Source organism: Meles meles, chromosome X, assembly GCF_922984935.1.
Source record: "Meles meles chromosome X, mMelMel3.1 paternal haplotype, whole genome shotgun sequence".
NCBI classification, from domain to species: domain Eukaryota; kingdom Metazoa; phylum Chordata; class Mammalia; order Carnivora; family Mustelidae; genus Meles; species Meles meles.
Window position 1 is genome coordinate 62,971,703 of NC_060087.1, and position 13,567 is coordinate 62,985,269.

Sequence of the window (13,567 nt, forward strand, 5' to 3'; positions counted from 1 at the left end):
AATAAATAAATAAATCCTTTAAAAAAAAATTAAACCGTAAAGAAATATAAATAAATAAAAAATAAAAATTTTCCCTATAAAATTGCAAAAGCAGAATGTAGAACAGTGTGTCTATCTGGGAAAACGCACACAAATTTTATTAGAGGTTATTGCTGGAACCTGATTTGGGGAAATTTTTATTTAATTCTTATAGCTTGATATATTGTTTTCAGTTCCTAAGAGTCTGCATCTTTTTTTAAATAAGATTTCATTTATTTATCTGATAAAAAGAGAGAGAAAGAAAGCATGAGAAGGGGGGAGGGCAGAGGAAGAAGCAGGCTGCTGGGCTCAATCACAGGACACCGAACTGACTAAGCCACCCAGGAGCCCCTGCATCTTTTTAATGTAAGTTCATAATTATGATCACATATGTTTCTTTTTTAATATGACTTTTTTACCTTTCCATTTTTTCACTATCTTCCTCCCTTCCATGACAACATTACCTCCATCCTACCATAGGTAACCTATATTAAAAATTTGCATACTCGGGGTGCCTGGGTGGCTCAGTGGGTTATAGCCTCTGCCTTCGGCTCAGGTCATGATCCCAGGGTTCTGGGATCCAGCCCCGCATCGGGCTCTCTGCTCTGCGGACAGCCTGCTTCCTCCTCTCTCTCTCTGCCTGCCTCTCTGCCTACTTGTGATCTCTGTCTGTCAAATAAATGAATAAAATCTTTTAAAAAAATTTGCATACTCTTCTACATTTTTCTCTATATTCCCAAAATCCTACCTAGATATACACACAAATATTTGGAGGTGTTTTTTGTTATTATTTTACAAAAAAGCAGAGGGGGGAAGACAGTATCAACATTTTTCACAGATTGTTATTTTTATTAAACAATACCTTATAAAATGTCACTTTTATAATCAAAAAATGAAGCTGCTTTTATTAGGAGAGGAAATAAAGTTCCCATTAGCTGAAACCTGGCTAGGCTCGTTCTAAAATTGGTCTATTGAGAAGTGTTAGAAGATCCTGAAACACTGTCAGCAGGGCTCATCTCCAAGCCAGAAATCCCCTCAGAAAGAATCTAGGCCTTCCATCAGTCAAACACAAGGATTTCTGGTCTAGCTCAGAACGAGGGAAGCCTAGAAAGATAGGTGGTGCTGATGCCTGGGCTAGCTTTTAAAAAATAGCCAGCCCTCCTGAAGGGAGGATGCATGCAAAACACCATGCCCATTTTTTTTAAAAGATTTTATTCATTTATTTGACAGAAAGACATCACAAGTAGGCAGAGAGGCAAGCGGGGGCGGGGGGGAGTGGGCTCCCTGCTGAGCAGAGAGCCCAATGCGGGACTCCATCCCAGGACCCTGGGATCACGACCCAAGCTGAAGGCAGAGGATTTAACCCACTGAGCCACCCAGGCACCTCATCATGCCCATTTTTTTAATTGTTCGGGACTCTTCCCTCTTACGTTCCTGGATCATTTCCCTGGCCTTACGTTAGATGTCTATTCTCTGCTTCCATCCTCTCAGGACAGGTGATCTGTCAGGGCTCCATTTGGATTTCTGATTTTGACACTCTCAAATAGCACATTTGCCAGCTTTAGAGGTGCCTAACAGATTCGGTGGGAATGTCCCTCCTCTTCAGAGAGGGATATTCTTATATTTGGACCTCTAATGGACCTTTCCCTTGACAGCTTTCCTCCTAAGTGTCCAAGAGTGAACCTCCAGGAACCAATGACAGGCTCTGGATTCCATTCCAACACAGTGACCTGGAACATACATGGCTAGGTACTAAAATTCGATCCTCTCTGAGAATGTGCCCCTCCCCCCGGGATGAAGGTCACGGCATTTTCCCCTCCCTGCTGCCCTGTGACTGGCTTCCACCCAGTCAGATCCACCCAGAAGAACTATGAGTGCCTCAGCTTTGGTTTACTGCTGAGCCAGAGCCCAGAAGAATAAAATTAGCCCATTGCTGGGGCACCTGGGTGGCACAGTCATTGAAGCACCTCCAACTCTTGATTTCAGCTCAGGTCATGATCTCATGGTCATGGGACTGAGCCCTTAGAGGGCTCCGTGCTCAGCAGAGAGTCTGCCCGAGACTCCCTCTCTCTCTCCTCCTGCCCCTACCATTCATGCTCTATTTCTCTATGTCTCTCTCTGAAATAAATAAAAAATCTTCTTAAAAAATTTGCCACTCTTCACATCTAATAAATGCCAGAGCTGAGCCCAGCAACACCCTTGCCTCGACAGTAGGATGCCTGGAATGACAGCACCTGTTCAGCACCCCCAGCCCAGAGCCTCCTTGCTCCCCGGGCCTACATGCTCCAGGGATGAGAGGCTAGAGACAGGCAACCACTACCCTTTTTCCACTGCACACCCACCCTACACTGCCTTGCAATGACTGGGCCCTAGGATCCCGGGATGGGGGTGTTACCTAGTACCACTTCTCACCAGGTCTTCAAGCCCACCCCACACTCTCACTTGGGGAGTGCCCAGGGATGGAGATGGGGCTGGGGTCCATGGAGCCCTAGCTGCAGCAATCTCTCTGTTCTGCCACTGCCCTCTTGTCTCCTTAGGTGGGGAAGGGCATGGCTCCTGCCCCTCAGTGGCCCTCCATCCACTTCCACATCTGGGAAGGGTTAGAATCTGGGAGACACCACGGAGATATATCTGACCTTGCTACACAGATGGGAATCAGGACCACCCAGGCGAAGGAGGCAGGAAGGAAGGATGGAGAACCTCACCTCAGTTTCTACCAACTGTCCAGGAAGCCAGTTGAATAGACTGTCATGTGTCCTGGGCTCAGGTCCTCCTCAATCCCCCCCCCACCCTGCCCATGCCTCCCCCACCAAGCGCTTGATCCAGAGCCCTGGAGGTGATTCAGGCGGGAGGGGCGACAACCCCTTCCTACCAGTGGCCCTCTTCTCTCTTTCCCCTACCTGATCCAGCCCCAAGGCCCCAAGGACAGAGTTGGCTTGCAGCTGGAGAAGGATCTAAGTGATTCTAGGCAAGGGGCTCTCGAGGATCAGGGGCTGAGGGTGGGAGTCACCTCCAGGAAACTCTTGGTCTGAAGCAACGGTTTTTCTCTGCCCTCCTCTCCAACCTCCAACCCTGGGCCGGGCCTGGAGGGACACCTTCTCCACAAAAATCAGCACAATGGGGCTGCTTCTTCCATTTAGGGCCTTTATTTCCTTGTTGATCTTTTGCTTGGATGATCTGTCCATTTCAGTGAGGGGAGTGTTCAAGTCCCCTACTATTATTGTATTATTATCGATGTGTTTCTTTGATTTTGTTATTAATTGGTTTATATAGTTGGCTGCTCCCACGTTAGGGGCATAGATATTTAAAATTGTTAGATCTTCCTGTTGGACAGACCCTTTGAGTATGATATAGTGTCCTTCCTCATCTCTTATTATAGTCTTTGGCTTAAAATCTAATTGATCTGATATAAGGATTGCCACCCCAGCTTTCTTCTGATGCCCATTAGCATGGTAAATTGTTTTCCACCCCCTCACTTTAAATCTGGAGGTGTCTTCATGTCTAAAATGAGTTTCTTGTAGGCAACATACTGATGGGTTTTGTTTTTTAATCCATTCTGATACCCTGTGTCTTTTGATTGGGTCATTTAGCCCATTAACATTAGGGTAACTATTGAGAGATATGAATTTAGCGCCATTATATTGCCTGTAAGGTGACTGTTACTGTATATTGTTTCTGTTCCTTTCTGATCTACTACTTTTAGGCTCTCTCTTTGCTTAGAGGACCCCTTTCAATATTTCCTGGAGAGCTGGTTTGGTGTTTGCAAATTCTTTCAGTTTTTGTTTGTCCTGGAAGCTTTTTATCTCTCCTTCTATTTTCAATGATAGCCTAGCTGGATAGAGTATTCTTGGCTGCATGGATTTCTCGTTTAGTGCTCTGAATATATCATGCCAGCTCTTTCTGGCCTGCCACCTCTCTGTGGATAAGTCTGCTGCCAATCTAATATTTTTACCATTGTATTTTACAGACTTCTTTTCCTGGGCTGCTTTCAGGATTTTCTCTTTGTCACTAAGACTTGTAAATTTTACTATTAGTTGACGGGGTGTGGACCTATTCTTGTTGATTTTGAGGGGGGTTCTCTGCACCTCCTGGATTTTGATGCTTGTTCCCTTTGCCATATTAGGGAAATTCTGTCCAATAATTCTCTCCAATAGACCTGCTACCCTCTCTCTTTCTTCTTCTTCTGGAATCCCAATTATTCTAATGTTGTTTCGTCTTATGGTGTCACTTATCTCTCGAATCCTCCCCTCATGGTCCGGTAGCTGTTTGTCCCTCTTTTGCTCAGCTTCTTTATTCTCTGTCATTTGGTCTTCTATATCACTAATTCTCTCTTCTCCCTCATTTATCCTAGCAGTGAGAGCCTCCATTTTTGATTGCACCTCATTAATAGCTTTTTTGATTTCAACTTGGTTAGATTTTAGTTCTTTAATTTCTCCAGAGAGGGCTTTTATATCTCCAGAGAGAGTTTCTCTAATATCTTCCATGCCTTTTTCGAGCCCGGCTAGAACCTTCAGAATCGTCGTTCTGAACTCTAGATCTGACATATTACCAATGTCTGTGTTGATTAGGTCCCTAGGCTTCAGTACTGCCTCTTGTTCTTTTTTTTGTGGTGAATTTTTCCGCCTTGTCATTTTGTCCAGATAAGAGTATATGAAGGAGCAAATAAAATACTAAAATGGTGGCAAAGACCCCAGAAAAATGCACTTTAACCAAATCAGAAGAGACCCCAAATTGTGGGGGGGAGAAAGGGGATAAAAAGAGGTTCAGAAAAAAAAAAGAAAAAATTAAAAAAAGAAAACAAATAAAGAAATAAAGAAAAAATATAAAAAAGAAAATATATATATATTAGATAAACTGGTCAAAAAATGTTAAAAAAGAAAAGGGTAAAAGTTTTTAAAAAATTTAGCAGAAGAAGAAATAAAAAAGAAAAAAAATTGAAAAAAAAATTGAATTAACTGCAAGACGAAAGAATCATGGGGAGAAAGCCATGAGTTCCATGCTTTGCTTTCTCCTCCTCTGGAATTCCACTGCTGTCCTAGGAATTGAACCTGCTTTCTTTGGTAGATGAACTTCTTCCTGGCTGGATTTTTTGTTGATCTTCTGAGGGAGGGGCCTGTTGTAGTGACTCTCAAGTGTCTTTGCCCGAGGCGGAATTGCACCACCCTTACCAGGGGCCAAAGTAATCCGCTCAGGTTCGCTTTCGGGAGCTTTTGTTCCCTGAACACTTTCCATAGAGTTCCGGAGGACGGGAATGAAAATGGCAGCCTCCCAGTCTCTGGCCCGGAGGAGCCGAGAGCCCGGGGCCCCACTCCTCAGTGTGCCCCCAGAGAACAGCGCCCAATCACTCCCCTGTCCCCAGCCTCCAGCCGCACTCCGAGCTCACCCAGCCTGCGACCAGTTCAAGGTAACCTCGAGCTGAAAGCTCAGTCCTCGGCTCTGTCTCTGTAGCCAGCTCCTCCATTCTAATACCTGCAAGCTCTGCGACACTCCGACACTCCCGATCCTTCTGTGACCCTGCGGGACCTGGGGCCACGCTGACCCCGAGTGGGCTTCACCCCGGTTTAGCCTCTGGAGCAATGTCCCTCAGTGGAACAGACTTTTAAAAGTACTGATTTTGTGCTCTGTTGCTCCGCCGCTTGCCGGGAGTTTGTCCCTCCCTGCGCGGTCTATCTTCCCTTTGTTTTGGATTCACTTCTCCGCCAGTCCTACCTTTCAGAAAGTGGTTGATTTTCTGTTTCTAGAATTGCTGTTCTTCTTCTCTTCGATCTCCCATTGGATTTGTAGGTGTTTGCAATGTTTAGATAAGCTATCTAGCTGATCTCCTGCGACCTGATGTAGTCTCAGCCTGCTACTTCTCTGCCATCTTGACTCCTCCCCCTGGGGCTGCTTCTTCAAAAGAACTGGCCCACCAATCAATCCCATCAGTTCCCCATAATAGTTATCCCAGAATTCCTGGGGAGGAATGGCCAGCTACACTAGCGGGGGCTCCCAGCTCAGGTGGGCTCCTTCACCACACAGTCCCTGGGTACCATGCAGGGTGAAGGTGAGCCCCCACCAGCTGCCCTATGTTCACACAGGTGAACTAGCTAGTGGGATTTCCTAGGCTTGAGAAACCTACCCCAAAACCTGAAGGGAGACCCAGAAATGGACCAGGTCAATAATAAGACCCCCTCTTCTCAATTTGCTCCCCATCTGACACTCCTCCACCCGTTTGCTTCCTTCAGCCACTTGCCTAAGTAGGAGTGAAGGAGAGGGCCATGGTAACCACTTCCACTCCTCTCCCCCACACATCCACCTACCCTCATCCTCCTCTAGGGTGGCATGTTCCGGGAGATCCAGCCTTGCAGTTACATCTTCCTCAAAATCTTGCAAGGGCCAGAGTTCCCCCCTGTCATGGGGGAAATCTTTCAGCTATTCGCCTCCTCATTCACCCTGCCCCCTCCACCTGACACACCTCCTTCATCCTTTAGCTCCATGAACACAGGGGTCTACCCCCCCCCCCCAGCATATCTGGACACAGAGGCTCCCTTCAACAATAACAGTTCCCAGATGCTCCCATTTCCCTCATCACATCTGACCTGCCCCACCCCCAATCCTGAGAGGCAGCTGGTCTTATACCTATTTTACAGATAGGGAAAGTGAAGCCCAGAGGGGAACTAAATGCCATTTTTCAAACCCCTTTTCCACCAAGGCTCTCTCTACCCTTACTTACAGAAAGTTAGGAAGTAATTGAATCTTTCTGTTCCCCTGACTTCTCAGAACGTCTGCTTGCTGCTCTGGGAGACAGTACCTGCTCCACCCAGGCTCACTCTTCCTCCCAAGGAAGTGGCACCATAGTCCCAAGATGGAGGCATGAAGGCTGCAGAAGCTGAGCTAGAGTCCTTGTGCACGCCCCCACCCACCCACACCAGCCTCTCTTATGGAGGGGGAGGGATGAGGAGGGAAGTCTGGAAGAGTTATTAAGAGTCTCTAATTTGCATTTCCCTGGGAATACACAACATTGTCTTCTGGGTTCCTCTGTGTCTCAAAATGGAAGTAGAACTCCAAAATGAACTCTTCTATGCCTTACTCCTTTGTTCCTCTTATTATTCAGTAGAATTACCACCACTGAGGGCTAATTTCCAGGGCCTTGCTTGATGTCCAGGGGCCCTCAAAGGGTCTTTGTCTGGGCTGGTTATTGGAGGGGGTCAAAATCACTTTACTCATTTTAAAGTAGCTGTTTTCACATACCCTCTCCCTGGCAGCATATATTTCCCCAAGTACGTCATCCTTCCACATGTTTTATTGTTAGGACTAACATCACTTACCCAATATTGAAACCATCCTAACTCAGATGGCCCCAAAAGGCTAACCCAACTTCCCAGGATATTTGCATGGCTTTCTACTTAGGGGCCTATCTCTGCAAAGAAGACAACTACCCACACCCACATATAGGGGCTTCCTGTTCTCTAACAAGAACAGGTGGAATAGATCTTGGGCACTCTAGGCTTGTATCTTTTCTCTGTCAGTTATTTGCTCATAAGTTTATATAATTACTCTTAGGGCTTCAGTTTCTTCATCTGTACAATTGCATTAATAATAATTATTCCTCAGGGATAATATGAGACCAGAAAAATGAGTCACTGAATTTAAATTGGTTGGTCCAAAGTAGACATGACACAAATGTCCCTGTAAGGGAGCCCCATAACAATCTTTCTACTGTTTGGGTCTAAGACCCTGTCTCAGGCTTAGATTGATTCCCCATGTTAGTTTTCTTTGTCATAGTCACCAGTACCTCAGCTGTATTCGTTCCTTCTACCTTATGTCATATTCCACTATTATATGCTGTTCCAGATCCCTAATGACAGCTAAGTAGCCGTATTTTCTACTACATTATTCCACTTGTTTTCCCTCCACCACCAGTTAAATTTTTGTGGTGGGGGAGAAAGAAAGGCCTTTCTGAGGATATAAACTGGCTGGTGTAGGCTGCCTTAAAAGAGTGAGCTGGATTAATCACATACTTTATTTCTTAAATCTAAAATATGAAACAAAACTACAATAACAGAAAACAGTGAATTGTTATAGCTAAAAGGTCATGAGGTATAGTTGGGACTGGAGAAGCCATGATAGGCCATGTACAAGGAGATTTATGAGTGATGATGACTAATTAGAGGTAATCAAGTGGTGGTGGGCTATAAAGAAGAGTCACTTAATCACTAGAATGAATAAACTTTTACTGAAATTCTCTAGGATGAACTTAAAGCCAAAACTATCCTCCACTCTAATCTTCCACTTTATTAGTTTATTAATTTTTTTATTTTTTATAAACATACAATGTATTTTTATCCCCAGGGGTACAGGTCTGTGAATTGCCAGGTTTACACACTTCACAGCACTCACCATAGGACATACCCTCCCCAATGTCCATAACCCCACCCCCCTCTCCCAGCTCCTCTCCCCCTAGCAGCCCTCAGTTTGTTTTGTGAGATTAAGAGTCACTTATGGTTTGTCTCCCTCCCAATCACATCTTGTTTCATTTATTCTTTTCCTACCCCCCAAGCCCCCCACATTGCATCTCCCACATCTTCCTTATCCATTCATCTGTTGATGGACATCTAGGTTCTTTCCATAGTTTGGCTATTGTGGACATTGCTGCTATAAACATTCAGGTGCACATGCCCCTTCGGATCACTACGTTTGTATCTTTAGGGTAAATACCCAGTAGTGCAATTGCTGGGTCATAGGGTAGCTCTATTTTCAACTTTTTGAGGAACCTCCATGCTGTTTTCCAGAGTGGTTGCACCAACTTGCATTCCCACCAACAGTGTAGGAGGGTTCCCCTTTCTCTGCATCCTTGCCAGCACTCTAATCTTAATGAATTCCATTCCTGTTAGGTTTATTATTGGATTTATGCACTACCCCTTCCACCCTGTTACTATACTCACAACTTTAGAACAAATTTCACTTTATCTGAGTTATATTGAGGGAGTTTCTTTCAACAAGTGAGCCTGAGTAGACCCTCTGTTCTTTCTTGAATTTCTCACGGATTATAATAGAACATTTTGCCCTGGGATAAAATGACCAAATATAAAAATGGATTTCATTTACATTTAAATGTGTGCCAAATAATGATAGACATTAGTCAGAAGCACAATTGTAATGTCTCTATAAACATTCTGCCTGTAAACAGGGATGGGGAGAAATGGAAACCTCCAATAGAATGCAGGATTATTTGATATAGGTTGAAGGGCTATAGTGGCAATTACAAAGGCACTCATCTAAATAAAGTTGATATAAGTATAGTGGTGGGAGTGAAGTCCTGCCAAAATAATCAGGAAAGCTGATCAGAGTCAAGATGGCGGGGAAGTAGGAGGAGGCACCATTTCAACCTGTACCCTAAAGTGAGCTGATTACCTACCAAAGAACTCCGACCACCCATGAAATCAACCTGAGATCAGAATTATACACGTCTGGATCTCTACTGGAGCAGAAGACACCAGTGGCAGGTAAAGCAGACTGGGAGCATCTGACTGATATCGGAAGATAAACAAAAGGGGGAGGGAGCCACCAAAGGTGACCGATTGGAAAGTAACACCCCAACACGAGAGTGCTCTGCGTCTGGGGACCAGCATTAACTTGGAGTCTGGTTGAAAGCACTCAAAAAACAAACAGCAAAGGATCGCGGGGGGTAATAGTGGGAACCTGGGCGGTTAGGGTCAGGGACCTAAGTCCCTGGACCCAGGACAGCCTCCCCTGGCGTGGAGCCAGAGAGAGTGCGGCAGAGAAATCAGGTCTCCGTCCCTGAGCTGCCAGTGCACCTGAATGCCAGCGCGCCCGAGAACGAGTGGGGTCTGGCTCCCGTGAGGGGCTGGGAGCCTGGCCAGACGGCAATCCTGAAACACGCGCGTCCCACACCCTCCCTTGGGATAGGTGCTCATAGGTGCTAAGCCTGGAGCTCTGGCAGCTGGAAAAACCAGACATTCCCAGCCCGGGACAGCGGGAAAATCTCAGTGTGCGATCTCTGCTCGGAACCTCTCTGGCGGTCTGGAGCTGCCTAGACAGCCACCGCTGCCCTGGTTTTGGGTACAACGAGGAGCTCCTGCATCCCCAGGGACAGTGACTCAGAACCGACTCTGCCAGCAGCTTTTGCAAAACAGTCTGAGGCTTCTCTCTGAGAGGGAGGTTGGGGTGCTGTTTGCTCTCCTCTAAACCTCCAAAAACCATCAAAAGCTGTCAAGGCGAGAGAAAGCAGATGAAAGAACATAAAAACCCCCAGAGAACAAAAGGCTGAAAAAAAACAGTTTCCTGAAAAAAAAAGAGCTCACCCCCTTGAGGGGAGTGGGAGGACCTAACTCAGGGAACATCATTGTCTGAAAACCCACGTGGCAGGCCCCTCCCCCAGAAAACCAACCAGGAAGGAAGAAAAAAAAAAAGACTACAAGAGAACAATCACCATTACTTCATAAATACAAGTTTTATTTTTAACTCTTTACCAATATTCTGGTTCTTTTTTTTTATACATACAGATAATTTTTAACCTATTTACCATCAGACTGAGATGTCCAGTACATCAAATTCTTTAATAACCTTCTAACCTGAACTTTTTGATACATACACCCGTGTTTTTCTTTTGTTTTTCTATTTTTTTAATTCTTTTTTAATTTTAACTTAGTTTCGTCTAGTTTATTCTTTTTTTAATTTTTATTTTCTACATACATATAGAGTTAAACTTCGAGGTAATCCCCTTTCCCCAATCAATGCTACCCCTATAGGCAAACCAGTTTCTAATCCCCCTGTAACTTAGGAAAGTTGAGTCCCTTAACAAAAACATCAAGATACCTTCAGGAAGAATCAAAATAACCTTCCTCACCCACATTGAGAATCTATAACCATTCTCCCAATTTTTCCTTCTGTCAGTGTTTCTGTGAATTTGTGTTTGTCCTGATAATATATAAATCTTATACTTGGGGTTCTTTCTGATGAGGTTCTTCCCTTTTTTTTTTCCTTATATATACATATTTTTTTCTCTTGTCATATACTTTTATCACTCTTTTTGTCTGTCTGTTTTTGTTTGTATACTCCACAAATCTTACCTTGTGGCCCATTTGGGGTGAGCCTTCTCTTTTATCTTCCCTTTTTTTCCTATCTCTCTCTCTCTTTTTTTTTCCTTTTTATTTCCCCTTTTTTTTCTTTCTTCTTCTCTATTTCTTTTTCTTTTCTTTTTTCTCTCATTTGGGTGGGGAATCCTGATTGCACAGAAGCGTTCCAGGGTGCACATTGACTGCACCACAATCGATAAGTCCAGCTGCATCTGTTTAGTCATCTCTTACCAAAATGACTAGGAGGAGGAATACCCAACAGAAGAAAAATACAGAGGATGGGCCTTCTGCAACAGAGCTAATGGCTATCGACATAGACAATAGGTCAGAAAAGGAATTCAGACTAACAATTATCCAGGCAATAGCTAGGTTGGAGAAAGCCATGGATGACCAAACAGAATTGATTAGGGCAGAACTGAAAGCCACCAGGGATGACGTTCACAATGTTAGGGCAGAACTGAAAGCCACCAGGGATGATGTTCAAAATGCTCTCAATGAGTTCCAACCCAATCTAAATTCTCTAAAAGCTAGGGTAACTGAGACAGAAGATAGAATTAGTGATCTGGAGGACAAACAGATAGAGAGAAAGGATCAGGAGGAAGCCTGGAACAAACAGCTCAGAAGCCACGAAAACAGAATCAGGGAAATAAACGATGCCATGAAACATTCCAACGTCAGAATTATTGGAATCCCTGAAGGGGAAGAAAAAGAAAGAAGTCTAGAAGATATAGTGGAAGAAGTTGTCTATGAAAATTATCCCAATCTCACGAATGGAAACAACGTTCATGTACTAGAGGCAGAAAGACTTCCTCCCAAGATTTTAGATTCTCGAAAGTCCTCACGGCACCTTATAGTTAGAATGGGGAATTATGTTTCAAGAGAGACCCTCTTAAAAGCAGCTAGGACAAAGAAGCTTCTTACATACAGAGGAAAGCCCATTAGAATAACGTCAGACCTTTCCACAGAGACCTGGAAAGCCAGGAAGGGCTGGCAAAATATATTCAGAGTACTAAATGAGAAGAACATGCAACCAAGAATACTCTATCCAGCAAGACTGACATTTAAAATGGATGGAGAGATAAAGAGTTTCCAAGACCGGCAAGGCTTAAAAGACTATGCAACCACCAAGCCGACACTGCAGGAAATATTAAGGGGGGTCCTATAAAAGAGAAAAAATCCTAAGAATATCATTGAACAGAAATATAGAAACAATCTATAGACAGAAAGACTTCAAAGGCAACACGATGTCAATAAAAACCTATCTCTCAATAATCACTCTCAATGTGAATGGTCTAAATGCGCCCATAAAACAACACAGGGTTGCAGATTGGATAAAACGACAGGACCCATCCATATGTTGTCTACAAGAGACCCATTTTGAACCTAAGGATACACCCAGACTGAAAGTGAAGGGATGGAGAAACATCTTTCATGCCAATGGGCCTCAAAAGAAGGCCGAGGTAACGATTCTCATATCAGATAAATTAGATTTTAAACTAAAGACTGTAGTCAGAGATACAGAAGGACACTACGTAATTCTTAAAGGTACTATCCGCCAAGACGATCTAACAATTGTGAATATCTATGCCCCCAATATGGGAGCACCCAATTACATAAGAAAACTATTAATCAAGATAAAGAGTCATATTGATATGAATACAATAATAGTAGGAGATCTTAATACGCCTCTCTCAGAAATAGACAGATCATCGAAGCAGAAAATTAATAAAGAAACAAGAGCATTGAATGACACATTGGACCAGATGGACCTCATCGACGTATACAGAACATTCCACCCTAAAACAATAGAATGCTCATTCTTCTCAAGTGCACATGGAACCTTCTCCAGAATAGACCACATACTGGGTCACAAAGCAGGACTCAACCGATACCAAAAGACTGACATTATTCCCTGCATATTCTCCGATCACAATGCTTTGAAACTGGAGTTCAATCACAAGGAAAAGTTCAGAAGGAACTCAAACACCTGGAAGCTAAAGACCACCTTGCTTAAGAATGCTTGGATCAACCAGGAGATCAAAGATGAACTTAAACAATTCATGGAAACCAATGAGAATGAAGACACCTCGGTCCAAAATCTATGGGATACAGCAAAGGCGGTTCTAAGGGGGAAATACATAGCCATCCAAGCCTCCCTCAAAAACATTGAAAAATCCAGAATACACCAGCTCTCTCTACACCTTAAAGAACTGGAGAATCAACAACAAATCAAACCAACTCCACATGCAAGAAGGGAAATAATCAAGATTAGAGCAGAGATCAATGAGGTAGAAACGAGAGATACAGTAGAACGTATCAATGAAACTAGAAGCTGGTTTTTTGAAAGAATCAATAAGATCGATAAACCATTGGCCACACTAATCCAAAAGAAAAGAGAGAAAGCCCAAATTAATAAAATTATGAATGAAAAGGGAGAGATCACAACGAACACCAAGGAAATAGAAACAATC